The 26431-nt window shown below is 42.8% G+C and overlaps 1 long non-coding RNA gene across 2 annotated transcripts in view; it reads left to right on the top strand.

The window, feature by feature from the left end:
- LOC105094665 (uncharacterized) overlaps positions 1-16880 on the top strand; it is a 45726-nt gene extending 28846 nt beyond the window's left edge. Inside the window, exons 3-5 of one of the 2 annotated variants that reach the window (XR_004132928.2) lie at positions 6051-6100; positions 9419-9501; positions 11133-16880. This is a non-coding gene — a long non-coding RNA (uncharacterized LOC105094665). The remainder of the gene's footprint in view (positions 1-6050; positions 6101-9418; positions 9502-11132) is intronic. The other variant, XR_837681.3, reaches the window with a different exon arrangement.
- The last annotated feature ends 9551 nt before the right edge of the window (positions 16881-26431 follow it).

The raw sequence follows: 26431 nt of genomic DNA, 5'->3' as shown, positions 1-26431 counted from the left end.
CAACAAAAATTTATTTCTCATTAAAACTAACTGTCCAATGCAGGTTGGCAGGGGGGGGAAAGGGGGGGGTCATATCCTTGTCTTCACTCAGAGGTCCAGGCTGATAGATGTTTCTTCTCAAATTGTGCTTTTACAAGCATTTACAGTAGGGAAATAGAACATTGGGTGATCTCCCACTGGAAATTAAATGCACTGGTCTACTCACAGACATAGAAAATAAACTATGCTTACCAAAGGGGAAAGGGTGGGGGAGGGATAAACTAGGAGTTTGGGATTGACAGATACACAGTACTGTATAGAAAATAGATAAACAACAAGGACCTACTGTATAGCACAGGGAAATATATTCAATTTCTTGTAATAACATAATGGAAAAAATCTGAAAAAAATATGTATATATATATGTATAACTGAATCACTTTGCTGTACACTTGAAACTAACATTGTAAATCAACTACACTTCAATAAAAAACAAAATTAAAAAAAAACCAAATGAAAAAATGCTCTGGTCTTGAACTGGCACACATGACTTCCATTCACGGCCCCTCAGACAGAACTAATCCCACAGCCCAGCCCAGCTACGGGTGAAGGTGGGCAGAGGGGTGGAATTCTCCCATGTGTTTGAGAGGAAAGGAGGTAGCCTATGGGTGAGGCCTAGAGGACTCTATGACATTTGCTTTTATCTCCCTAACGAGGCCTTCTCATGTGTTTGATGTGTTTCCTTTTATTTGCATGTGCTCTCACAGAATGTGTAGTGTTGTTTTATGGGCATCTGCTCTTAATTTACATAGATGCTATTGTGCTGTAGGCCTTATTCTATCTTTTTTTTCCTCGAACATTCTGTTTTTAATATCCATCCAGTTCGCTAAATATGCATCTAATCCATTACTTCTGATGGACACATATACCACATTTTATTTCTTTACTCCCCCAGTGGTGGGCACTCAGATTGCCTCTAACTCTTTGCTATTACAGTGCTATCATGAACATCCTTATATATATACTACATGAAATTATAAAAGAATTTCTTTGGGAAATTTACCTAAGGGCAGAATTGCTGGTTACTAAGTGTGTGTATTACTCAGCTAAGTAGTACCAGATTGTCCCTCCTGGACACCTACCAGCAGTGAATCAGGGTTCTTCTGCCTCCAAATCTCTGCCAACCTTAGACGTGGTCCAGCTTTCTAATTTTAGCCCTTCTGATGGGGATGCAATGGTGAATATTATTGTTTTAATTTTGTATATCTTCAATTACTACTACATGTGGTTGGAGTGTGGCAGAGGAGAAGCATCTTCTTTTTCTTTTCTTAAAATTCAATTTATTTAAACAAACATACACACAAAAACAAACAAACAAAACCCAACAACAATCAAAAGTTCAACCATTTCTCCTACCCTCCAATAATAATTATTGGTCAGAGAATGTAATCTGTGTAATGATGATGCTTTGGTATTTATTAAAGCCTCCTTTGCAGCCAAATACACAGGAAATGCTTTATAAATATCCTGTATGTGCTGGAACAGAGCATGCGCTCTCTGATTTGGGTTGTAGAGTTCCATGTAATCTCATAGCTCAAGCTTGCCAATGTTATGTTTTGGGTCTTCTAGAATTCTGCCTTGTTATTGTTGTGGGTCAGAAATTTAGGTGTGGCTTGATTGCATAGTTCTGGCTCATAATCTCTCATGAAGTTGCAGTCAAGATGTTAACCAGGGCTGCAGTTATCTGAAGGCTCAACTGGGGCTGAAGGGTCTGTTTCCAAGATTACTCAGTCACATGGTTGTTGGCAGGTGGCCTCAGTTCCTCACCACGCGGGCCTCACCAAAGGGCTCCTTGAGTGCTCTCATGAGATGGTAGCTGGCTTTCCCCAAACAAATGATCCAAAAAAGTAAGAGCAAGGAAGAAACTACAATGCTTTTAATGGCCTAATCCAGGAAGTCACACACTGTCACTGCCATCATAGTCTGTTTATTAGAAGTGAGTTGCTGAGTTCAATCTACACTCAAGGAGGGGGGACTCAGTCACTCCTTCAGGGAGGATTATCAAAGAATTTATGTGTATATTTTAAAACCATCCTATTTACTAATATTCTCTCTTAACAGTTTGAAGATTCTTATTTTAAATTCATTTTAATTTTGCTTCATGTGATATATTTTGTTCCATTTTCTGTGTGTGTGTTGTCTTTTTGATGGGATATGTGCCTGTCGGGTATCTGGTATTTTGGCCTTTAAGTCCATGTTTCCATGACAGTATTTAACACTCTGTCTTTTGGGGATACTTGTGCTTTAATCTTTGCCCCGTGATGTTTAAGGAGAGTGGCTTGGATGAAGCCAGGCAGGGAGCCCCAGGCATGAGCAACTGCTGCAGATCCCCATCCTTCCTCTTTATTTGTTGCAGGGCCACCAAGCAAAGCCCCTGCTCAGGGATTCGCTTTTGAACTTTTGGAAAGAGGCAGTGCTGTGAGGAGGAAGCTTCCCCGAGGGACACTGCCAGCCCTGATGATGGGACAGAGAAGGAGGGAGAAAGGAATGTCTGAGGGAAGCTGGTCAGCCACACCTGTGGTCACCAGCTTCTCACCCCAGCAGAACTACTGGGGTGTCTTGATGGCACCCCACCCACACCTGAAACCTGAGCTATTGCTCTGGCTTTGGTCACACAGAGGCCATGAAGCAGCAATGACTGTCCCAATCAATGTGGGGAAGAAGCAAGAAAAAGTCTTTTTTTTTTTTTAATTAAAAAAATTTGGGGAGAGAGGGGGAGGTAATTAGGTTTTTCTTTTTTAAAATATTTTTAATGGAAGTGCTGGGGATTAAACCCAGGACCTTGTGCGCACTAAGCACACGCTCTACCACTGAGCTATACCTGTCCCCTGAGAAAGTCTTAAAAGATCTTCTCCAACCCAGCCTCCCACTGATGTATGGGGCAGCTCTACACCCAGGTTGATGCCTCGCCCCCAACCCTCCAAATTCCCACCACACACACACTAGTTTACCACAACCTTTGGTCTTGCTGGGAGCTCTCATGATTTTTAGGTTTGTTTCTCAGATCCAAGCCTCTCTCTGCTTCTGCAGTTTATTTAGAGTTGACTTTGTGGCCCGCAGAGAATCAGGTGTACTTCCACCCCCAACCCATTTCCTCAGAGTCTGTACAAAATAATGGGGTAGATGGGCCACACACACCAATGCCTGCTGGAGTAGACAGATCACATGAATGGATGAAACTGTCTGCAGGTGAGGCAATAGGGAACGATGGAGCCTGCGGTGAAATGGAGTCTGCATGTACATGCTTTACCTCTTGGGCAGTGATACCCAGGCAGGAATGTAGGCCAGTATCCTCACGAAGCTACAAAGGCAGATTTGACGGAGAATTCATTTATTTAAAGTGTCTGAGGGTTGAATTCAGCTGGGAGTCACTAGTTTGGCACCCTTCGCTTTTTTAATCCCTAAAGATTCTTTTCGGATTTAACAAGCCAGAAGTCTTGGAGTCTAGAGTGTTTTCCCCCAAGTAACCTCTCAGGGGAGAACTCTCTCAAAAATGGAAACACGTCCTGTCTGGCATACCCTAGTCTTCTCCAGCCCACACTGGAGCCTTGTCCCAGTTCACCAGCCCACAGTTCTTAGTATCTGCTGGTTCCTCTTTTGGAAAATAACAACATTTGCCTATTTCTAGTCAGGTGGAGCCTCGCCCATTCTTAAAAATTTCTCAAAGATTACAAACATTGGTGGGGCCTTGGAACGCAACCAAAGCAGCCCTTGTTGACCTTGGAGGATTTAAAAAATGTTCTTTTTTAAAAATAAACATCACCTCACTCTGTGCTTTATTTTCCCCATCATCCTCTCCTTCTGATATTCTATCATCACTTTAAAAGTATTTGTCTTGACTCTAAACTTCAGATCAGGTTTTGACTTCTTTCTCACACACCCCCCTTCCCCAGCCTACATCAAATCAATATAAGATCCCACCACAGTTGTGTGATCTTAGGCAAATCGCCTAAACTCTCTGCACCTCAGTATGCCCTGTTATAAAGTGGGGAAGTTGAACTGGCTGGTCACCAAAGTTCCTTCTGGAGCTAAGTTTCAGGGTTAGGGAACTCTGACAATTGGTTAAAAAACCTCGGACCCTCATCCCAGAAAAACAATCACATGGCCCATACTGGCTTCCCTTGTTTTGTCTGCCAAGACCACCATTCCCCCTTCTTTCAGGGGACACTTCTCCCTGACTCCAACTATTTGTCTCTAAATGGGCTACCAGTAAAAGTACTCTGCCCAGACGAGTGAGGTGTCAAATCCTTTTCTTTCTTTCTTTTTTTTTTTTTTTTGGTTTTCCCCTTTCGAATGGTACTAGAAGGGAAAATTTCTTTTCCCCTTTGGCAGAGAGCCAAAGATATCAGTCCAGATCTGCCTGGAGCCATTTTCCTGCCTTGCAGAGAAAGCCCCTTCCATGTAGGCCACCGGGAGAGAAAAGATTGGAGATTGGTGGGGGTAGGGGGAGGGTGGGAGAGATTCCTCCAGGCCTTTCAGTCCTGGATCCAGCTGTCCCTGAAGCTAGCCCATTCTGACACTTTCTATCTATTGGTTCAGTGAAACAATACATTTTTTTGTTTGTTTTGGTTTGTGTGAGTTTGCATAACTGGCATTTACAGCAGAACGCATCCCGGTCAGTATAGACAAGACCTTGCCCTGATTTTTACCATGAACCTTTACATGTTAATACTGTCCTGTCCCTTGTCCTTATTGTCCTCACAAGATTCTAGCTCAGCTCTTTCAAGGCACCTTTAAAATGTCTTCTACGACTCCTTACACAAGTATTCAACTGTTTTGATGTGAATTAAATAGAATTTTAGTTATTTTCTCACATACACTCAAATTATCATCCCCTCCCTCCCCCAAATCTGTATGATTTTGGAGGACAAGGACACTATTTTCTACTTTTTAAAAGCTCCTGAAAAGTGCTCTGCACCCGGTCGGAACTCACAAAATACTGGGGATTGTGGTGACAGTAATGACCATGTCATCAGAGGAACCCACTAACTTCGTGCACTGTAACATTCTTAAACCCTGCGAGTCACACGGATGACAAGGTCACGTGGAAACAGAGACCCTTCAGCCTGGAGTCCAGCCTGGAAGTTAAGGTTGCTCATGACTCCCCACAACACCTCCTCCTCCCTGGGGAATTTCAATCAGCCCTGGCTAAAGAGGAGAGCTGCTTCTGGAACTTACCCCACGAACTGAGCCCTGGACAGTAAGACCCTAAATACGGACAGCAGTGGCTACAGTCTGTTTTTATCACAAGTGCCAGAGGGGCCTGTGGCTAGTAACTTCTGGTCCTAAGGCCCTGGGAAGCTCCAGAAATTAAAGCGAGGGAGCTGGGTGCACACATGTACACACACCAAGGACGTTGTCAGCAAACAAATAACATGCTTTATCTACTTATGTAATTGCAACTTTTCAAAAACATTTTCTCAAGTACATTTACTGTCATTAATTTGTGGGGAGATGGGGTGGATATGTGAGGGTGTGATACCGTGAATAAAGTGTTCTGACTTGCAAGAGTCCCTCCTGTCTTGAGAACCTCAGCTCGGGTGGTTGAGGGGAGGTGAGAAAGCAGTGGGCCATTTGAGCCACTAGAGGGCGCCAGGGAGCAGGACATCTCAAATTTGGGTGCGTGACACAGTCCTCAAGACATCTCAAAGGCCAGAAGTGGGGCCTCTTTTGCAGATAGAGATCGAAGCTCGTGGCCACCAGCCACCGGTGATTGAGTGGAAACAGAACTGCACCACCCAGTCTGTGCTTTGGGCATTCCGAGGCTTCTGCTACCAGGAAAGGCCCGGAAGTTCCGCCTCTGTGGTTAAGCTTTAGTGATGTCTCTTACCTTCATTACAATTCTCTTTGTCCTAGCCAGTTCTCCAGACCTAAGCCAAATCTGCGTTCTTTCCGTCTCACTCAGGCCCTGGGGGCAGGTCCCCCAGGCAGTGAGGGGATTAGGTAAGTGTGAGGAAGGAGAGAGAAGGCAACCATTTCTACCTACAATGACCTCATTGTCTTCCTTGAAGGCAGCAGCAGGAAACCTGCTTCAGGACAAGAGCAACTTCAGTTTTTCCAGGTGAGTGGGTGTCCAGGAAGTGCCCATGGAGCTGCCTCCAGGAGAATGAGTCATTTATTGGGAAAATGGTAAAAGGACTTAATTACCAAGACTATGGAGACATTATACCCAAGAACTGGAAGTATGTCTTTTTCCGATGCTGCTCTAATGTTGTCACTGGCAGGGTGATCCACTGCAGAAGCCAACCAAAGGATTCCTGACCCTAAAAAAGCCTTTTGGGCAACAGACTATGGCCTGGAATAGTCAACAGACAGACCACAGCCCGGGATAATTAACACACCAAAGGTGCTCCCCTGTGCTTTGAAAGGTCAAAGGAAACTTTCTCCCTTTTAAAATTCTCAACCCCAAACCCCTTCTTAATCTGCAAATAATAAATGCTGGAGAGGGTGTAGAGATAAGGGAACTCTCCTACACTGTTACTGGGAATGTAAATTGGTGCAGCCACTATGGAGAACTGTTCCTTAAAAAGCTAAAAATAGAGTTACCGTATGATCCAGCAATCCCAGTCCTGGGCTTATATCCAGAAAAGATGAAAACTCTAATTTGAAAAGATACATGCACCCCAGTGTTCATAGCAGCACTATATACAATAGTCAAGACATAGAAGCAGTCTAAGTGTCCATCAACAGATGAATGGATAGAGAAGATATGAGATATATATATATATATATATATACACATACATATATATAGTGGAATATTATTCAGCCATAAAAAAGAATGAAATGTTGCCATTTGCAGCATCATGGATGGACCTAAAGGTTATCATACTGAGTGAAGTCAGACAGAGAAATACAAATATCATATGATATCACTTATATGTGAAATCTTAAAAATGATACAAATGAACTTACTACAAAACAGAAACAGACTCAGACATAGAAAACAAACTTATGTTACCAAAGGGGAGAGATAAATTGGGAGTTTGGGGTTAACAGATACACACTACTATATATAAAATAGATAAACAACAAGTACTTACTGTATAGTATAGGGAACTATATTTGATATCTTATAATAAACTATAATGGAAAAGCATCTGAAAAAGAATATCTATATCTATATATATCTGAATCATTTTGCTGTACACCTGAAACTAACACAACATTGTAAACCAACTATACTTCAACAAAAAAATAGATAAGGTCTGTGGAATGAATGACTGTTTCACTGAGAAAACACAGGACCTAGTTAAATCCTGAACTTCCTTCTCTTCTCCTTCAAAGTTTTATGTTTTCTTCCCTCCATCCTTCCTCTCTCCCTCCCTCCCTTCCCTTCTTCCCAGCTTGCTTCCTTCCTTTCTCTCTCTTCTTCTTTTTTTCCCTACATACCATAAATGTCACCTTTTTAGAGTGTACAATTCAGTAGCTTTTAATATACTCATGGAATTGTGCAACAATCACCCCTATCTAATTCCAGAGCATTTTAATCACCCCCCAGAAGAAACCCTGTCCCCATCAGCAGTCACTCTAGCTCCTCTCTGCACTCAGCTCCTGAAAAATGCTGATTTCCTTTCTATCTTTATGGATTTCTTATACTGGACATTTCATATAAATGGAATCATACCATATATGGCCTTATGTGGCTGACTTCTTTCATTTAATATAATGTTTTCAAGGATCATCCATTTGTAGCTTGTTATTACTTTATTCCCTTTTTATTGCTGAATAGTATTCCATTGTGTAGATATACCACTTTGTTCGCCCATTCATCAGTTGATGGACATTTGAGTTATTTCCACTTTTTGGCTATTATAAATAATGTTATAAACATTCATGTGCAGGTTTTTGTGTGAATATATGTTTTCATTTCTCTTGAGTAAATATGTAGGAGTAGATTTGCTGGATCATCTGGCACTTCTGCTTGATCTTCTGAGGAACTTCCAGACTGTTTTCCAAAGTAGCTGCACCATTTTATATTCCCACTAGCAATGTATGAAAGTTCCAGTTCATCCACATCCTTACTAATACTTTTTATTGTCTGTCCTTTTGGTTACAGCCATCCTAGTTGGGGTGAAGTAGTATCACATAGTGATTTTGATTTGCATTTGTCCAAGTGGCTGATGATATTGAACATCTTTCATGTGCTATTGGTCATTTGTATATCTTCTGTGAAGAAATATCTGTTCAAATCCTTTGCCCATTTTTAAAATTGGGTTGTCTTTCTGTTGTTGAGTTATAAGAGTTCTTTATATTCTGAATATTAGACTCTTACCAGACAGATGCTTTGCAAGTATTTTCTCCCATTCTGAGGATTGTCTTACTTACTTTTTTGATAGTGTCTTTTGAGGTATGAAAGGTTTTAGTATGATAAAGTCCAGTTTGTCTTTTGTTGCTTGTGCTTTAAATATCGTATATAAAAAACCATTGCTTAACCCAAGTTCACAAAGATTTACCACCATGTTTTCTTCTAAGAGTTTTCTAATTTTAGCTCTTCCATTTAGACTTTGGTCCATTTTGAGTTAATTTTTGAACATGGTATGAAGTAGGGGTCCAACTTGATTGTTTTCGTTTGGATGGCAACCTGTCCTAGCACCATTTGCTGAAAAGACTTTTCTTTCCTCAATTGAATGGTCTTGGCACTCTTGTCAAAAATCAATTGCCCATAAATATGTGGAGTTACTTCTAGACTCTCAGTTCTATTCCCTTGATTTATGTCTATCCTTATTCCAGTACCACATAGCCTTAATTAATGTAGCTTTGTAGTAAGTTTTGAAATTGTGAAGTGTGAGTCCTCCAACTCTGTTCTTTTTTGAGATTGCTTTAGCTGTTTTGGATCCCTTCCTTGCATTTCCTTATGAATTTTAGGATCAGCTTGTCAATTTCTGCAAAAAAGGCAGCTGGAATTTTGATAGGGATTGAGCTGAACCTGCACATTCATCTAGGGAGTATTGGCATCTTAACAACACAAGTCTTACAGTCCCGGAATATGGATGTCTTTCCACCTATTTAAATCTTCTTTCATTTCTTTCAATGATGTTTCATAGTGTTTAATATAGAAATTTTATGCTTTTTAAAAAATTTGTTCCCAAGGATTTTATTCTTTTTGATGCTCTCATAAATGGAATTATTTTCTTAATTTTATTTTTTGGTTGCTTATTTCTGTTGTATAAAAATGCAGTTGGTTTTTGTATATTGATCTTGTATCCTACAACCTTGATGAGTTCATTAGTTTTCATAGTTTGTGTGTGTGTGTGTGGGTGGGGGGGGGGTTCTTAGGATTTTCTGTGAATAGAGATAGTCATCTCTGGATATCTGTGAATATAGTTTTACTTCTTCCTCTTCAATATGGAGGTATTCTATTTATTTTTCTTGCCAGGTTGCCCCGGCTGGCACCTTCAGCACAATGCTGAATAGAAGTGATGAGAGCAAACATCCTTGTCTTCTTCCTGATTTTAGTAGGTAAGCATTCATTCTTTCACCATTACGTGTGATGTTATCTGTGGGTTATTTGTAGGTGCCCTTTATCAGGTTGAGAAAGTGAAAGAGTAGGAAACTAACTAACAAAATGGTTTCCCTGATGCTAAAGCTGTTTACTGATTGATTCTGACTTAACATTTTTGCAACTTGTTTTCCTATTTTCTCTGACAAACTCCCATCTTTGCTTCACTTGCTCAACTGCTTTTGTGCTTAATAGCCCCCAGCCTTTCTGAGACAGGAGGGAAGGGGCCATTAAAAGAATGACACAGAAGTTAGCAGCAAGATTGTGCAAGATTCAACTCCCAGTAGACCTTGAGCTTTATTATACACTCATTGTAATATATTAGCATGCTAAATGGCACTCTCACAGGTGCCATGACAGTTTCAAGGCTGACCATAAAAGCTCAAAAAGTGGGTGATGGCCAATTTCCTGGGACTCCCAGCCTCTTCACCAAAGTAGTTGGACTAATCCTCCCACCTGTTAGCATGTGAAATGACTGAGCCCATAAAAAACCAACAACCCCCATGCCTTGGGCTGATCTCATTTTTCCTAGCCAACCCCAAGACCTGAGATCTTGCTCTCCCTTCTGAGTAAGATGGCCCGCATTCTGCTGTGGAATGTGTATCCCCTAGGCCTTGCCTCTTGCCTTTTGAGATGATCTGCATTCTGTCTATGGAATGTGTACCTACTTTTACTTTGAACTGAACACCCACCCCCATGCCTCGTGCCCTCTCTGGCCTTCTGAGATGGACTGCGCTCCGTCTATGGAGCATGTATCTCCCTGAATAAATCTACCTTCACTCTACTATGGCTTGCTCTTGAATTCTTTCCTTCTCAAAGCCAAGGACACTTACTTGGTGAGCGTGTCCCAAGGACTTGACCGAAACCTGGGATACAGCCATCCTCTCATGCCCCATTTTTTCCTGGATCATTTCCATTACACTCTCCATTCCCTATACATTCTTTACCCAGTATACCTTATCCTTTAACCTAGACGTTGTGTTCCAGAAAGGTGGTCATGGGCTGATAGTCTCAGGAGAATGAACAGACCCTCCGGAGTTTCTCCATGATGCCAGGTGGATTCATCAAGATTAAGAAGAATACAGCACCCTGGAAAATGCCCTGATTGTTGTCACCTTTCTGTTCCATCCAATTTGTCTAAAAACCTCAGGACACCGACCCCAAGATGGATTCACAGTCTCTAAGGCATTAGCTTCTGTGACTCCCCTTTGCCTGGCAAAGCAATAAAGCTGTTCTTTTCTAATTTTCACAAAACTCTTCCTCCAAGTCTCAATTCAGCTATCAGGGTACAGAGGCTGGTTTTTTAGCAAAAAAGTTCTTTTCTATTCCTACTTTGTTGAGCATTTTTATCATGAGAGGGTGTCAGATTTTTGTCAAATGCTTTTCCTGCATTGGTTGAAATCACTGTGTGGCTTTTGTCCTTTATTCTATTAAAATGGTGTATTACACTGATCAATTTTTAATGTTAAACCAACTTTGCATTCCTGGGATAAATCCTACTTGGTCATGTTGTATAATCCTTTTTAAAGGCTGCTAGATTTTACGCATTCTTTCTATCTTATGTCATATGTCTCCTTTTTCCATCCATTAGTTTTTACCCATGTGAATGAAAAATACTGCCTGCCATCAAGCCATCACATTGAAGCTGCCCCTGACTGTGAGCCCTGAGGGAACTCAGGATGGAGACAGGATGCCCATCATCAGCCACTGCAGCCATCCCCCAACAGTGCACCCTTAGGAGATTCTGGATGGGAAAGCACAGGGTACTGGCCCTAGAGAGTGGAGGTGCATATCAAAGGAATGATTTCAATAAGCCCAGATTCTTGCATCTTCCCATACATAGAAAAGTGCTAAAGTCCTTAACTCGAGATGTCTGATTTTATTTAATTAACAGTAACCTTTTGATGTTCTGACTACCTGGTCTTTGTTGCAAAAACTCCTATATATCCTGGCTCCTCCCTTACCTCTTCAGAACAGTCCTTTAGAGTGATCTGAGAGGCTGTCTCCTGGGCTTGAAGTCCTCAGTATGTCCACTGAATAAAACATAATTCTCAGCTTTTAGGTTGTGCATTTTTTAGTTGACACCCAGCTTCTTAAAATATATTTGCATTTAAAAAATCATCCATGTACACCATAGAGAAATAGTAGTGCCTTCAGTAAACCAATTATAACATGAAATATCAAAGTCTTCTGCATCATAGACCCCAGTCCACAACCCAGAGGTAATCATTTTGGCATCTCTGTTTTGTGACTCTGTTTAGGGGCCTTTGTTTTTCAGAGCAATTCTGAGTTCACAGCAATACTGAGCAGAAGGTACAGAGATGTCCCATATACTCTGGCCCCCTACACGTGCATAGCCTCCATTATCAACACCCCCCACCAGAGTGGTATGTTTGAAGGAGAATTAATAAAATGGCCGCACTTAGGCTAACAGATTGCTTATTCTTATGCTTGCCCTTAGAATGATCAGCAAGCCTGACTGACCCGTTACTACTCACAGCTCCAAGCCCATTGTTAAAACTAAAGCTATTGATTTTACTATTTCTGCTCTATCCCAGTAATTAAAAGTAACAATCATGCTTGGTTTCTGAGTCCTTCTCCAGGGAGAAGGTCACAGGACTGTAACCTCATAAAATAGCCTGAATTACCAAGAAGACCAGGCCTTGGGTGCTTATAAGATAAAGAGATGGAAAGAGCGACAACCACTAGCCTCTATAGAATTGGTCACCTGGAGACACCATGATGCCACTCTGTCTTATGAGAAGAAAATAATTCTGTTGATTGTTATCGATGCTTTATTGTCTGAGCTATGGCTATATAATCATTCTGCCCCATCCTCAAGATGGGTTCACAGTTTTGAAGGCACTAGCCTGCTGTGAGTCACCTTTGCCTGGCAAAACAATAAAGCTGTCTCTTTTCTTCTAAGTTCCAAAACCCTGTCTCTGAGTTATTTGGCTCCTCAGGGATGGGGGCCCATCTTTCAGCAACACATTTGTTAATACTAATGAACCTATGTTCACACATAGTAATCACCCAAAGTCCATAGTTTACATTAGGGTTTACGCATGGCATTGGCCATTCTATGGGTTTGGACGTACTCGTAATGACATGTATTAGCCATTTCATATTTCTTGATTTATCAACATTTGATTGTATCTAGAAGAAGTAATTTTCAAGCTCACACTCTCGGCTCCCTTCCCACCTTTCTTCTCCCCTAATGTCAATTATCTGTTTGTTTCCTCCTAGTGGTATGATAGATTGTGTTTTCAAAGTTGACTGCAACAATGTCTCCCATCCCACATTCTCCCTTGCAATATTAATTTACCTTTCTTCCATCAAGAGGTGGAGTCTGTTTCCCCTTCCTCTGAATTTTGGCTGCCCCTGGACCCATTTTGATCAATGAAATGCAAGAAAAGTGACAATGTGTACCTTCCAAGGCTGGACCTTAAGAGATCTGCAACATCTGTCTTCACCTTGAAATGTTTCTTCTTGGAAACTTGTCATCATCCTGTGAGGAAGCCAAAGCAGACAGTAGACAGGCTGACATCCAGCGGAACACAGCTCGACGTGTAACATTGTGGCCAGGGCTCCCCACTGAGCTTTAAGCTGGCAATGAACATCCCCTGCTAGTCATATGAGGAAGGCTATCTTGGAGCATCCAGCTATTCCAGCTTCTCAGCCAACGCTGCGGGAAGCAGAGCCACCCAACTGAACATTGCTTGAATTTGTGACCCATAGAATTATAAACAAATAAAATGATTGCTGTTTTAAGCCACTAAATTTTGGAGCAGTTTGTTACACAGCAATAGGTAGCTGAAACACATGGCTAATTTATAATTTTAAATTGTACCCTTAAACTTCTATTTATTGATTCCACTATGTATAATAAAAATTTGTTTATCCTGTTGTGGACAAAGAATGTGGCCTGCCATTTCTGCCATTTCAGTACAAAGAATGTTGTGGCCATCAAGCCTGCAGCCACTGGAGCTGCCCTTCAGGTCACACCTGTGGGATGTAGAAAATTGGATACTGGCCCTAGACAGTTAAGATGCATATTGAATATTTCAGTAAACCCAGACTCTTGCCTCTTCCCATATGTAGAAATGCACCATAATCATCAACTTGAGATGTCTGTTTTTGTGATTAGCAGTAATCTTTTGATGTTCAACTACATTTTTTTTTTTTTTCCCAGTAAAAACTCCCTTACATCTTTGGAACAGACCCTCAGAGCTATCAGAGAGGCTATATTCTGGGCTAAAGTCCTCAGTAAATCTGCTGAATAAAACATAATTCTCAGCCTTTAGACTGTGCTTTTCCCCCCCTAGTTATCTCCCCACATTTCCCAACCTCTGTGGCTGTATCATTACTTCTACTTTGTCAATGTTTTAAATATGTATATTCTATCTTATACTTAAGATAAACTATTCTGTGCATATAAACTCTGTGCAATGAACTATTCTCTGCATTATTTAGCTTTGCTCTTTCAAATATGGTAGCTACTAGCCATATGTGGCTATTGAGCACTTGAAATGTGTCCAGCCAATTGATATGTGCTATATATGTAAAATACACACCAGATTTCCAAGACTTAGTGCTAAAAAAAAGGTAAAGTATCTCATTAATATTTTTTGTTGATTAAATGTTTAAGTGGTTTTTTGAGTATGTTTGTGTAAATGAAATATATTATTAAAATTAACTTTACCTGTATAAGTGGTTTGGGTTGCTGTAACAAAATACCACAGACTGGATGAATGGTTTAAACAACAGAAACTTATTTTCTCACACTTCTGGAGGCTGGGAAGTACAAGATCGAGGGACCAGCAAGTTTCATTCTGAGGTCTCTTCTCTTGGCTTGTGGGTCAGTGCCACCTCTCTGTGTGCTCCCAGGACCCCTTCTTTGTGTGAGTAAAGAGAGAGCGAGAAACCTGTTGTCTCCTTTTTCTCCCATCTCCCAGCTCTGTTGAGATCAACATGTAACGTGTAAGTTTAAGGTGCGATATCACCTTATCATCATCACCTAATCAATGTGATGACCTAGTACACAAGTACCTTGTGAAATGATTATCATAAAAGGTTAGTTAACAGTTCTATCACCTCACATAATTACCGTGTGTGTGGTGAGAACTCTTAGGATTTACTCTTTCAGCAAAGTTCATGTATAGGATACAGTAGCTCCTATAGTCATCATGCTGTACATTATCCCCAGAACTTACCCAACTTACGCGTGGAAGTTTGTACCCTTTGACCACCCATTCATTTCTCCCACCCCAACCCCTGGCAACAACCATTTTACTACCCGTTTCTACGAGTTCAGCTTTTTTAAGAGTCCACACACAAGTGAGAGCATACAGAATTTGTCTTTCTCTGTCTGACTTACTTCACTCAGCATCATGCCCTCAAGGTTCATCCATATTGTTGCAAATGGCAGGGTTTCCTTCTCTTTTAATGGTCTGATAATTTCCCCTTGTGTATATAAACCCCATTTTTCTTTATCCATTCATCTGTTGATGATACTTGGGTTGTTTCCATGTCTTGACTACTGTGAATAATGCTGCAATGAACATGCAAGTGCAGATATCTCTTTGAGATAGTGATTTCATTTCCTTTTGATAAATACTTAGAAGTGGGATTGATGGATTATATGGTAGTTCTACTTTAAATTTTTGAGGAACCTCCATACTATTTTCGGTAGTGGCTGTATCAATTTATGTCCCCACCAACAGTGCCCTGGTGTCTCATCCTCTTATAAGGACACCAATGCTATCAAATTAAGGCCCCACCCTTATGACTTCATTTAACTTAACTTACTCCCTTAGAGGCCCCATCTCTAAATACAGCCACACTGAGGGTTAGGTCTTTAACATATGAGTTTGGGGGACACAAACATGCAGCCCATAATATCACCCATATCTTTCTACGTTTGTAATGTGGCTACTAGAACATTTAAATTACATATGTTGTGCACATTATATTTCAATTGGCAGCACCAGTCTAGATGTTGGCTTTAAAAATTGAAAACCAACTGTAGTGGGCTGAATGGTAACCCCCCTGCCCCAACACCAAATATGTCCATGTCCCAAACCTGTGATTGTGACTTTATTTAGAAAAAAAGGCTTCACAGATGTAATTAAGTTAAGGATCTTGAGGGGAGGAGATCATCCTGGATTATCTGGATGAGCCCTATTTGCAATGACAGGTGTCCATATAAGTGACCCACAGAGGAGAAGACACAGAAGAGAGTAGGAGGCAATGTGACCACGGAGGCAGAGGTTGGAGTGATGCAGTCACAAGCCAAGGGCTACTTGGAGCCACCAGAAACTGAAAGATACAAGGAAAGATTCTCCTTTAGAGCCTTTGGAGAGAGCTGTCTGGCTGACACCTTAATTTCAGACTTCTGGCCTCCAGAACTGTCAGAGAACAAATTTCTGTTGTTTTTAAGCCACCAAATTTGTGGTCATTTGTTACAGTTCTAGGAAACTAATACATAAATATATTATCATTTATAGTATTACGACAAAAAATTGTGATTGGATCCACAAAGAAGTAAGTGTAATTCTTTGCACTACAATTGTGCTTCTTGAAGGAGAGGTTCTTAGCATCAAGGTCAAATGGACTCTTGTTTATTACACTCCCTCTATTTCTTGAAATGAGCTCGTTTCAGATCAGTGATTGCTTTGGAGCAGAGAGGACTGACTGGGAAGGGACATGAGAGAATTTTCTGGAGTGATGGACATGTTCTTCATCTTGATAGTGGTGTAAATAAGGGATAATGGAAGTACACATTTGTCGAAGCTGATTGAGTGGTATTGTTAAGATCTGAGTACTTTTCCACGTGTATGTTATAGCTCAATTTTAAATAAATAAGCTGCTTGATTCTGATGGGGTTTAGGGCAGGTTGCCTCCAAATATCCACTTTGGCATATTGATTATTTTGAATTAAAGTTACTGGAGAAAGAGCCAGTGCAAAAAAGGACACTCTGACCCTCTCTTTGTTCCCCTGAAAACAGGAAATAAACCTCCCACATGAAAGGTACCCTCCCTGCACCAGGAGGTTAAGAGACGTTCTTATCGCCTGTGATAGGGAATTCAGGGCTGAGAAGGCCAAGTAAACAAACTCTGCTTTGTTTCTTCACTAATTAGTACCCAAGCCTAAATTTGTCTTGTCAGTTTCTCACAGTTTTTTGTTTTTGTTTTTGTTTTTGTTTTTCAGTTCATCACAAATGTATTGTTTCTTTGTCTAAAAGATATAAAATCTAACCTGCTTTGGTCATTTCTTTGCGTCTCATATTTCTGGGAACTCCCATACATACAAAATTAAAGTTTGATTTTCTCCTGTTAATGTGTCTCATGTCAATTTAATTATTAGACCAGTCAGAAGAACCTAGAAAGGTAGATGGAAAGTTTTTCCTCCCTGACACTTTATATATAGGTGGTGACTTCCTCTTATCACTTTTTGTTTTCCCTAGATTTTTAAAATTGCTTCTCCCCCTGCTACCTTTTTTTTTTTTTGGCGGAGCAATACTCATCCTCTTTCATAAATATTATCTGTTGGTTGAAACCCACTTTCTCATCGAAAGCACTCTTCATGTAACTCCTTGACTTCTTACTGTAACTGAGCTACTCATCTATAGGTCTGTGGACAACTGTCATTCTAGGATTTCTTTTCCTTAATTCCTTTTTCATTTTGCTGGAGTTTGTCCTTGAATTTTTTTTTTCCAGAAAAGGCACATGGGAAGTCAATGTTCTGAGTGTTTACATTTCTGAAAAAATTTTTTGTTTGCTCTTTTGGCTGAGCATACAGCTACAGAATCAAAACAACATCTCCTGAGGACTAGGAAGGCATTGTCTCTACACCTTCTAGAATCCACTACTGCCGCTAAGGCTATTTATTCTTTTGCAGGTGACCTGCTTTTCCCTCCCCAGAAACTTGGGATTTTTTCCATTATCCTTAGAATGTTGTAATATCATGGAGGCTGTGTCTAGGCATTTTGTTTGGGTTTTGTTTTGTTGCTTTGTTTATCTTGCTTGAGACATGAGCCTTTTCAATCTGAAGATTCGTGACTTTCTTCAGTTTATGGATATTTTCTTCTATTATTTTCATCCTCACTATTTCCTTCCTCTCTTCCTTCTCTTTCTCTGGAACTTTCAGATGGACTGCCCTCCTGTTCCTTATTCCCCCCCCCCCCCCTTTTTGGAACTTCTCTATCTGCCAGTCCTTGAAGTGCTGGAATTTCCCCAGAGACCAGCCAGAACATGTCTTACCATGCCCCACATCCTCTCGAGATGATCACATCTATTCTACAGCTTTACTTCTCTCCTGTTTTGAGGCCTGTGCCTTTCTCCACAAGTCTCATGATCTCAGACCCAAATCCCTTCTACCTGCTCAGTCCACACAGTATTTCACAGATAACTTAAAATCTTAGGCAAAATCACTTTCTTCTCACTTGTAAAAAATCAAACACACTTATGTGTCTCCACGCCTCTCAGTACTCTACTAGGATGCTTCTGACAGTTCTGGTCACCATATGTGTGTGTATATGGGGGGTTGTTCCCCATACTAACCAATGCTGTGACACCAGCCAGATGTCCTATAATTAACTCAATTCTGACACCATCTACCTGGAGATAAGCATCAGAGCCACAGGTTAAGCCCCTCCCACCGCCAGACACCCACTGCCAATTGCAAGTCCAGGTTGTTACCTGTGCTTCTGACCCACTGGCTATAAATTGGAGGTTCTCACCATTCCTTCCTTGAGTTCAGTTAATTTGCTACAGCAGCTCATAGAACTCAGGAAAACAGTTTACTTACTAGTTCTTGGTTTATTACAAAGGAAGAAGAAACAGCTAAATGAAGAGATACACAGGGCGAGCTGCAAAAGGGTCCTGAGCCCAGGAGTTTCTGACCTTATGCAGTCTGGAGTGTGCCAGCCGTACTGGCACATGGATGTGCTCTTGTTCACCAACCCATCCTTTTGGGTTTTATGGAGGTTTTGTTACACAGGCACAATTGATTAAGTCACTGGCCATTGGCAACTGAACACACTCAGCAGCCCCCTCTCAAGCTCCACCCAGGTTGGGGCTGAGGCTGAAATTTCCAACCCACTGATCACCAGTTTGGTTCCCCTGCCAACCAGCCCATACTAGGGCTTCCCAAAAGCCTCCTCATAGTATAAACTCTTGTGTGATTGAAAGGGGCTTGTTATGAATAACAAAAGGATCTTTATGGCTCTCTTCACTTAGGAAATTCCAGGACTTTTGGGAGCTCTGCACCAGAAAGCCGGGGAGGGGAGACCAAATATATATTCTTATTATAAATCACAATATCACACCACTCCTTCGCCAACTGTCCACATCCTTTGCTCCCTGTGTCACTTAATGGCATCACCACCCAGGCAGCTTCTGCAACACTGTGAGACGCTGGGTTCTGTCCTCTCGGTCTCTGGAGAGTCTCCTACACCTGTGCCAGTCCCCACCTTTCTGTGCTGCAGGGTATGGCTTGGTTCCTGCCCTAGATCTTTAAAATCACCTCCTACGGGGCTCCCTCTCTCTGTCCCACTGCTTCCGTTGTCCTCACTTTTGTGGAAATGAGAGAAGAGATAGATAGGAGGAAATGAGGAGGAGAAGGGAGTAGGAAGGAAAGGGGGAAGGAAGGGAAGATTAGAGACTGGAGGGATGGGCCATTCCTGAAGGAGGAAGGCTGCCAATGCATTTTTAAACTTTAATTTAATTAATTTATGTATTTTTTAAAATTTAAGTACAGTCAGTTACAATGTGTCAATTTCTGGCATACAGCACAATGTCCCAGTCATGCATATACATACATATATTCGTTTTCATATTTTTTTCATTAAAGGTTATTACAAGATATGGAACACAGTTCCCTGTGCTATACAGAAGAAACTTTTTTAAAATCTGTTTTTATATATAGCAGCTAACATTTGTAAATCTCAAACTCCTTTTGATCCATAGACTTGTTTTCATGCTGCTGCAATTCAGATAAAATCACGCTCACGGACAGCCTTAAAGGGGAAAAGAAGTCAGCAAAGGGTGACCAGCTTGCTGAGGGGTGAATGTAGACGGGTCAGGGAAGGAGAGGAGGACCCGGAAGAGGGGAGAGAGTTCCCCAGCTCACTCCATGCAGGGCCTTTCAGAACAATCTGGGGGAGCCCCTCCTTCTCAAAGCCCCCCTCACATCCCTATGTGAGCAGAACTTGCTGGGACCAGGAGCCTCAGTCCCAGAAGCCACACAGATAGTGAGGACAGTTCAGATCTGGGAATACAGTAAAACCCGAATTGGTTCTAGTTGGAGAGGACTGGGGTGGGAGGAAGAGAGAGAGATTTATTTTAAGAGATGGGCTGATAGGTCTGCAATTTCTAGGGCAGGCTGGCAGGCGGGAAACTCAGGCAGGAATTGGTGCTGCAGGTTCTTTTCTTACCCAGGAAACCTCAGGTTTGGCTCTTACGGCGTTAGATTGATGGGATGAGGCTGACGCACGTTATGGAAGATCATCGCCTTTACTAAATGTCAGCTGATTGTCACTGTTAATCATATCTATAAGATAGCTTTACAGAGGCTCCTAGATTCATATTTGATTAAATACTGGTTACTATATGCTAGCCAAGTGGATGCATAAAATTAACCGTCGCAGTAGGTAAGGTGGGGAACAGAGCAACCAAATTTTGTGTTTCTACTTCAAGGCATCAGAGAATCACAGGGAATGGAAAATGGCAGTGTCTTCACATGACTCACCATTTTGAATGAAAGTCAAGAAGTTTCCTAAGGTTTAGCTCCTGTTGATTTGAACTCTGGTTAGAGTTGGTTTCCCAGAAGTCCAGGTGCTTTCCCAGGACCAGTGCTTTTCAGCTGGGTGTTGGATAATTATGGAATGGAGACAGATTATTTTCAGTGTTTGAATTTTAAGAGGAATAGGCAGGACAGGCCAATAGGCAAGTCATGACACCATGTTGGGGTAACAGTGCTGGGTTCGCTGGCGTCCACTAGGTTATGACGCAGTAACAGTTCACTCCCATCTCAGTGGCTTACCACAACTGTGGCTTGTTTCCCACTCATATTGTATGTCAGTGGCTACAGCTCTGTTCATGTGACTTCTCATCCAGTACCCATGCTGAAGGAGGATCCCCTGTTTGAACCTGGTATTCCCACGGCAAAAAGGAAGACCAAGAATGTTGGAAGAATCACGCGATGCCTCTTCACGTTTCTGTTGGAGCTGGCATAGGTCACTTGTACCCCCATCTCACTCACAGCGCCAGGTCTGACAATGGGGTGGGGAAGGTATCCTCTTCCCTTAGGGGGGCCCCACAAATCTCATGGTGGGGCTAAACAATCCCTTTACAGGAAGCGGGGCAGTGGATAATGGGAACTGTAACACAGTATCCCATGCCTGGCTGGCTTGCTTTAACAGCGTAATTTATCGAATGCAGTTGACAAGTGAAGAAAGTCATTTTATACCAAGGAGTCCCTGGGAGCACAATAATAAAACCTGGTGGTACTGACCTGGGTTCTTGGCCTCTTTAATCAATGGAAATTGATAAGAGACCAGATGAGAAACTCAGGCAAGGCTTTACTGGGATTCATGTTGCAGCATGAGGGAATGACAACAAGTAATAGGGCCCTTGCTCACTCCTGGAGGGTGGGGCCTAAGCTGGTTCCTTAAATGGGAGTGAGGGTAGGGGTGGTGCTGTGTGCAGGGAACATGCGGAGTCCCCTGCTTTTGCTCCCGTACCTGAGAAATGGCAGTTGGGTTTTGGCCTTTTTGTACTTTGTTATTCATAATTTGCCCCAACTGTGCATGAATGCAGTTATTTTAGTCCCTTATAGTTTCTTTGTATTCTATTGCTTGAGGAGACATTTGTCCAGGTGCAAGCATTACACTAAACATCCCAGGTCCCAGCTTATCCCACAGGCACTGGGTAACAAGATCCAAACTTGAGCAGAGGGCTATCTTTCCAATATCATCAGTTCATGATATTCTAGCCATCATGTCAGAAGGAGGCTGCTGGGATTTCCCGCTGGCCCAGGCTCAGGGCACTGCCCTCCCCGGGGTTATGGGTTCAGCCTGTCTGGGATCTTGGTGGTAGGGTTTTTTTTTTTGGTGTTTTTCTTTCCTAATAAACAAAGCAAGGGGTCAGATGGGATGAGCTGGCCACACTGTCTGAAACCTCCAGAAGTGCTGTGGTTTCAACTGCTGTAAACATCTGGATGCAAGAGGCCGTGTGGGCAGATGCAGACTAAGAGGAGACCCACACTCTCCAGAAGCCACAGGCCCTGACTTCCCTGCCTCCCTGCAACCTTGTTTTGGCAAAAGAATCAGATTTTTAGAATAGTAGACTTTCAGATCAAAAATAGAATTATATAATCATAAAAGACAAGATTAGAAAGGACACTGGATATCATCTGGGTGTAGCCTCTTGAAAAAAGAAAGCCCAGATATGGTAAGTGGCCAGCCTGAGGTCCCCCAGGGAAAACTGGGCATGCTGCATCCCATCACCCCAGCACCTAGCGCCCAGCAGGTACTGGGTCTGTGTGTGCTCAACGAGGGAAGAATAACAGAGTAAATTCATCCATGGATCCCACTCCAGAATTTCCAGGCGACAAGGCTCCCAGTGAAGGGTCAGGCAGCAGGGTAAAGGTCTTCAAGATCTGAGATTCCATTTGTATATCAAGTGATGTGTGATGCTTCTCCTGATTTGTGACTCCAGCTTTTCCAGATTGTGACAACTCAATGGAAAAGCATTTTGGATGTCCCATAAATAATCTTGATCCCCACACCCAGCAAGCAAATCAGCACACAAAACTCTGGAGCCTGCGGGTCTGGCATTTCTGCTGGGAAATGGTGAAGCATCAGTGGAGCGGTCTGGGGGAAGTGAGCCTCCGAGACTTGACTTCTGTTTCCTTCATCCAGACTTTCCCAAAGCTGGTGCTCTGAGATTCCTCTTCAGAAGGCAAATGCTTACAGGTGTGAATGGAATGTACGAAATGCCAAATTAAATAAAATTCAACAGGTTGTGTTAATACTAACAAAGCCTACCTTTATTGAGTCCTTACTACCGGCCAAGCACTGTTCCCAATGCTCTAACTGTACTTACCTAACAAAGCACCCGAAAGGTAGATACTGCTATGAAAACACTGGGGCACAGAGAGGATTAGGAACTTGTCCAAGGTCACACAGCGAGAAGAGAGTAAGAGCTGGGATTTGAACCCTGACAGTCGGGCTCCAGAACCCACACTCAGCCTACACCCCATTCCTTCCTGCAATGATTATCACTACTGATTGAGTGCTTACCTTGAGGGGAGATGGGGGGAGCATTCAGCTAGTGCCTTAGAGCTATCTTATTTCATTTAGTCTAGAACAATCCCTTCAGGTGTACGGTTACATTCCCACTTAATGCATAAAGAAACAGACTTGGAGAGACTGAAGGACTTGCCCAGGGTCCCAGCACTAGTTGGTGGTGGCACTGGAATTCCAACATGGGTTTGATTCCCAAATCCCTCCTCTCCCAGGTTCTTAAATGTTGACAATTGTTGAAAGTGGATGGTACAGCCAAAGGGTTTAATTGTACTATTCACCTTAGTTGTGTGTATTTGAAAACTGCCTTAGGAGAAAACAAACAACAGCAACAACAAAACAAACCAGCTATGCCCTTAGCCACCATGTTGTCCCCGTTTCACAGGTTACTGTGTGTTTCCTTGATGCGCAGGAAGGAAAGGTGGGGAAGGTTAGACCTGGGTCAGTAGATTTTCTGTTTCAAACATAGAGCCTCTTTTGTTTTCTTTGAGCATTTTATGAGACAGGGATTCTGAGACCTCTCTTTGGGAAGCTGATCTCACTCTGTGAGGACACGGACACTGCTGGAGTCTGTACCATCAGAGAGCTGCCTTCCAGTGGCTCTGGTCCTGGGGCTGGGTATCAGCAGGAAATCAGAAGGCGGGGAGCCAGGTCCCATGGAGAAGGCTGTCAGAGGACGTGCTCCAGACACTATCCAACCAGGCATTGAGGAAGCCTCGCTGAGCAGTGGCCAAGGATACACAGACACACCCTGGGGTACGGGAGAGGGTCCGCGAGCATTTCCAGGTCACTGCGGAAGGCAGATGTGCCCAGCCAGACTGGGACTTGAAATTCCCCGAATTTATTACCACAATTTATCTTCATTATATATCTTTCCATTTGCAAGACACTGTCCCACACAGCAACCCATATCATCTTCACAGCACTCAGGTAAGGGGGGCCATGTGAGTATCACTTCCCCCACTTTACGGCCGAGAGAAGGATTTACATGAATCATCAAGAACACACCTTCAAGGCCACACAAGGGAGAGCGGGATGCACGCCCAAGGCATCAGGGCCTTTGCCGTTCTGTTACCCAGCGCCACTGGGGGTTGGAATCTTCTATTTTGGGGGATCTGTTTGGTCTAGAAAATGTGAGTACTGCCCGAGGTCACATGGGTATGTTTGGAGCGGGCCGCATAAACAGGAGGGGTGGACAGAGCTGGTGTGAAATGCCTGCTATCGGGAGAGACAGGTTCTTCACGCAGGCTCTGGCTTTGGATGGTAAGAGGCTGGATTCTTGAGCCTGTGAGGCTGAAAGTGGAGGGGGGGCCATAATCAGGGAGGGAGGGAACAGGTCCAGGAAGGGGTTCAGGGGACCCTGGGCTCCTGACTGGGTTTATCAGGCGTGTCCCTCGGTGAGCCCTGCCTCCACTAGGGGCCGCTGAGTGGAGGGACCGCCTGAGCCTCCAGGCTGACTCACTGCTGGGCCGCCCCTCTCCGGGGTCCTCCCCTCCCACATTCCATCGGCCACTGTTCCTTTTACTGTTGTTTACTTCTGCTCTCAAACCTCCTCATTATTGTCTTGTGTTATCACCAGGGGTTTTACTGTGAGTGACACCTACCTTCTTTGGCTCTTTGTTCCGTGACTTTCTTAAAAAAGAAAAAAAAAAAAGATAAAAGAAAAGGAAAGGAAAGAAAAGGGAAAAATAAGTCATCTGGATATTTACAAAAAACAAAAACAAAGTAGGGTCCTGTCACCTAGGCTTGGAAAGGTGTGCGTGGCCACCAATTACACTTCTGAATAGAAGGAGCAGAACTGTGATTCTGGCCTGATATTTTTTGTTTGTTTGTTTGTTTTGGTAAAATACGCATAATATGAAATTCACTATTTTAACCATTTTAAGGTGTACAGCTCAGTGACAGTACATTCACCGTGTTGTGCAACCAGCATCACTATCTAGTTCCAGAACATTTTGTCACTCTGAATGGAAACCCTCTTATCTATTAAGTGGTCACTCCTGGCTCCCCTGTCCCCCATCCCCTGACAACCACCAATCTGCTTTTTTTCTCTATGGACTTGCCTGTTCTGAACACTTCACATACACGGACTCACACAGTGTGTGGCCCTTTGTGTCTGTCTTCTTTCATTTAGCAGAGTGCGTCTAAGGGTCATCCATGTTTCAGTGCACATCAGACTTCATTCATTTTTATCCCTGAATAATATTCCTTTGTATGAATAGATCACATTTTGTTTATCCACTTCTTGGGGATAAACATTTGGGTTGTTTCCATCTCTGAACTATTGCGAATAGTGCTGCTATGAACATCTGTGTGCGTGTCTTTGTTTGAACACCTGTTTTTGATTCGTTTGGGAATATACCTAGGAGTGGGACGGCTGGCTCATATGATCAGTCTATGCTTAACTTACTGAGGAACCCTGTTTTGATTTTTGACATGTAATTTGAATCTTAATTTTAATGTCATCCCCTCATAGAAAACATGTAGAGAGATACCAAGCCATGTTTCAGGAGGGCAGGGGTGCCAGATCATAGTGGTACCGGAGTCGCCTGCCAGGCCAGAGCCACCTGCAGGGGCAGAGAGCCTATCTCCCCCGTGGGGCTGCCTGCACCCCCTTCCCGCCTCGGTGCCAGGGGGTGTGGACAACAGTGATGGTAATGGTCAGCATGTATTCAGCGTTTATTCTGTTCCAGGCACTGTTTCGGATAAGAAATGTGAACAAAAGGGCACTTGTCCTTTTATCTGAACCCCTGCCCATGGCTACCCTCACTGTCCATTTTTAGTATCATTTCAATTGTCTAATAAAAATGTCCAGGTGTGTATGGGGTTGTGATGTTATTTCATAAGCTTTGGCTTACTACGTCTCTCCCCGCCACCCCAAGTCACTGTGGGAGGACTCATGTGTCTGGGGCCCTGAGACATGCAGGAGACACAACATAGTATAGTGATTGCTAACATCTGGGCTCACGTGTGACCTGCACCACCTTCTAGCTGTGTCACCTGGGTCACCGTCCTTAAACCATGCCTGAGTTGTCCATCTAGAAAAATGAGCACATCTTCATAGGGCTGTTGTGAGGTTCATAAGCCTTAATACATGTAACATGTATGTGCACGTCTGGATACCCAGAACCTGTGAATGTGACCTGATTTGGAAAAAGGATCTTTGCAGATGTATTTAAGGTAAGGATCTTAAGATGAGATCATCCCAGATTACCCACACAGGCCCTAAACCCAGTAAGTGTCTTTACAAGAGACAGAAGAGGAGGAGACACACAAGGAGAAGGAGGAGAAGGCCATGTGGAGATGGAGGCAGAGCTTGGAGTGATGCAGCCACAAGCCAAGGATCGCCTGGAGCCACCGGAAGCCGAAAGAGGCAAGGAAGCATTCTCTCCTTGAGCTTTTGGAAGGATTGTGGCCCAAGTGACCCCTTGACTTTGGATTCTGGCTTCCAGAACTGTGAGAGAATAAACTGCTGTTGTTTTAAGCCACTGAGTTTGTGGCCTGTTATTCATTACGGCAGCCACAGGAAACTAACACAGACTTCAAGTAGAGTTCTTGCTAAGCGATCTATGGGCGTTAGCTG

Source organism: Camelus dromedarius, chromosome 29 (assembly GCF_036321535.1).
Source record: "Camelus dromedarius isolate mCamDro1 chromosome 29, mCamDro1.pat, whole genome shotgun sequence".
Lineage (NCBI taxonomy): Eukaryota > Metazoa > Chordata > Mammalia > Artiodactyla > Camelidae > Camelus > Camelus dromedarius.
This window is presented reverse-complemented; position numbering and strand designations above follow the sequence as displayed.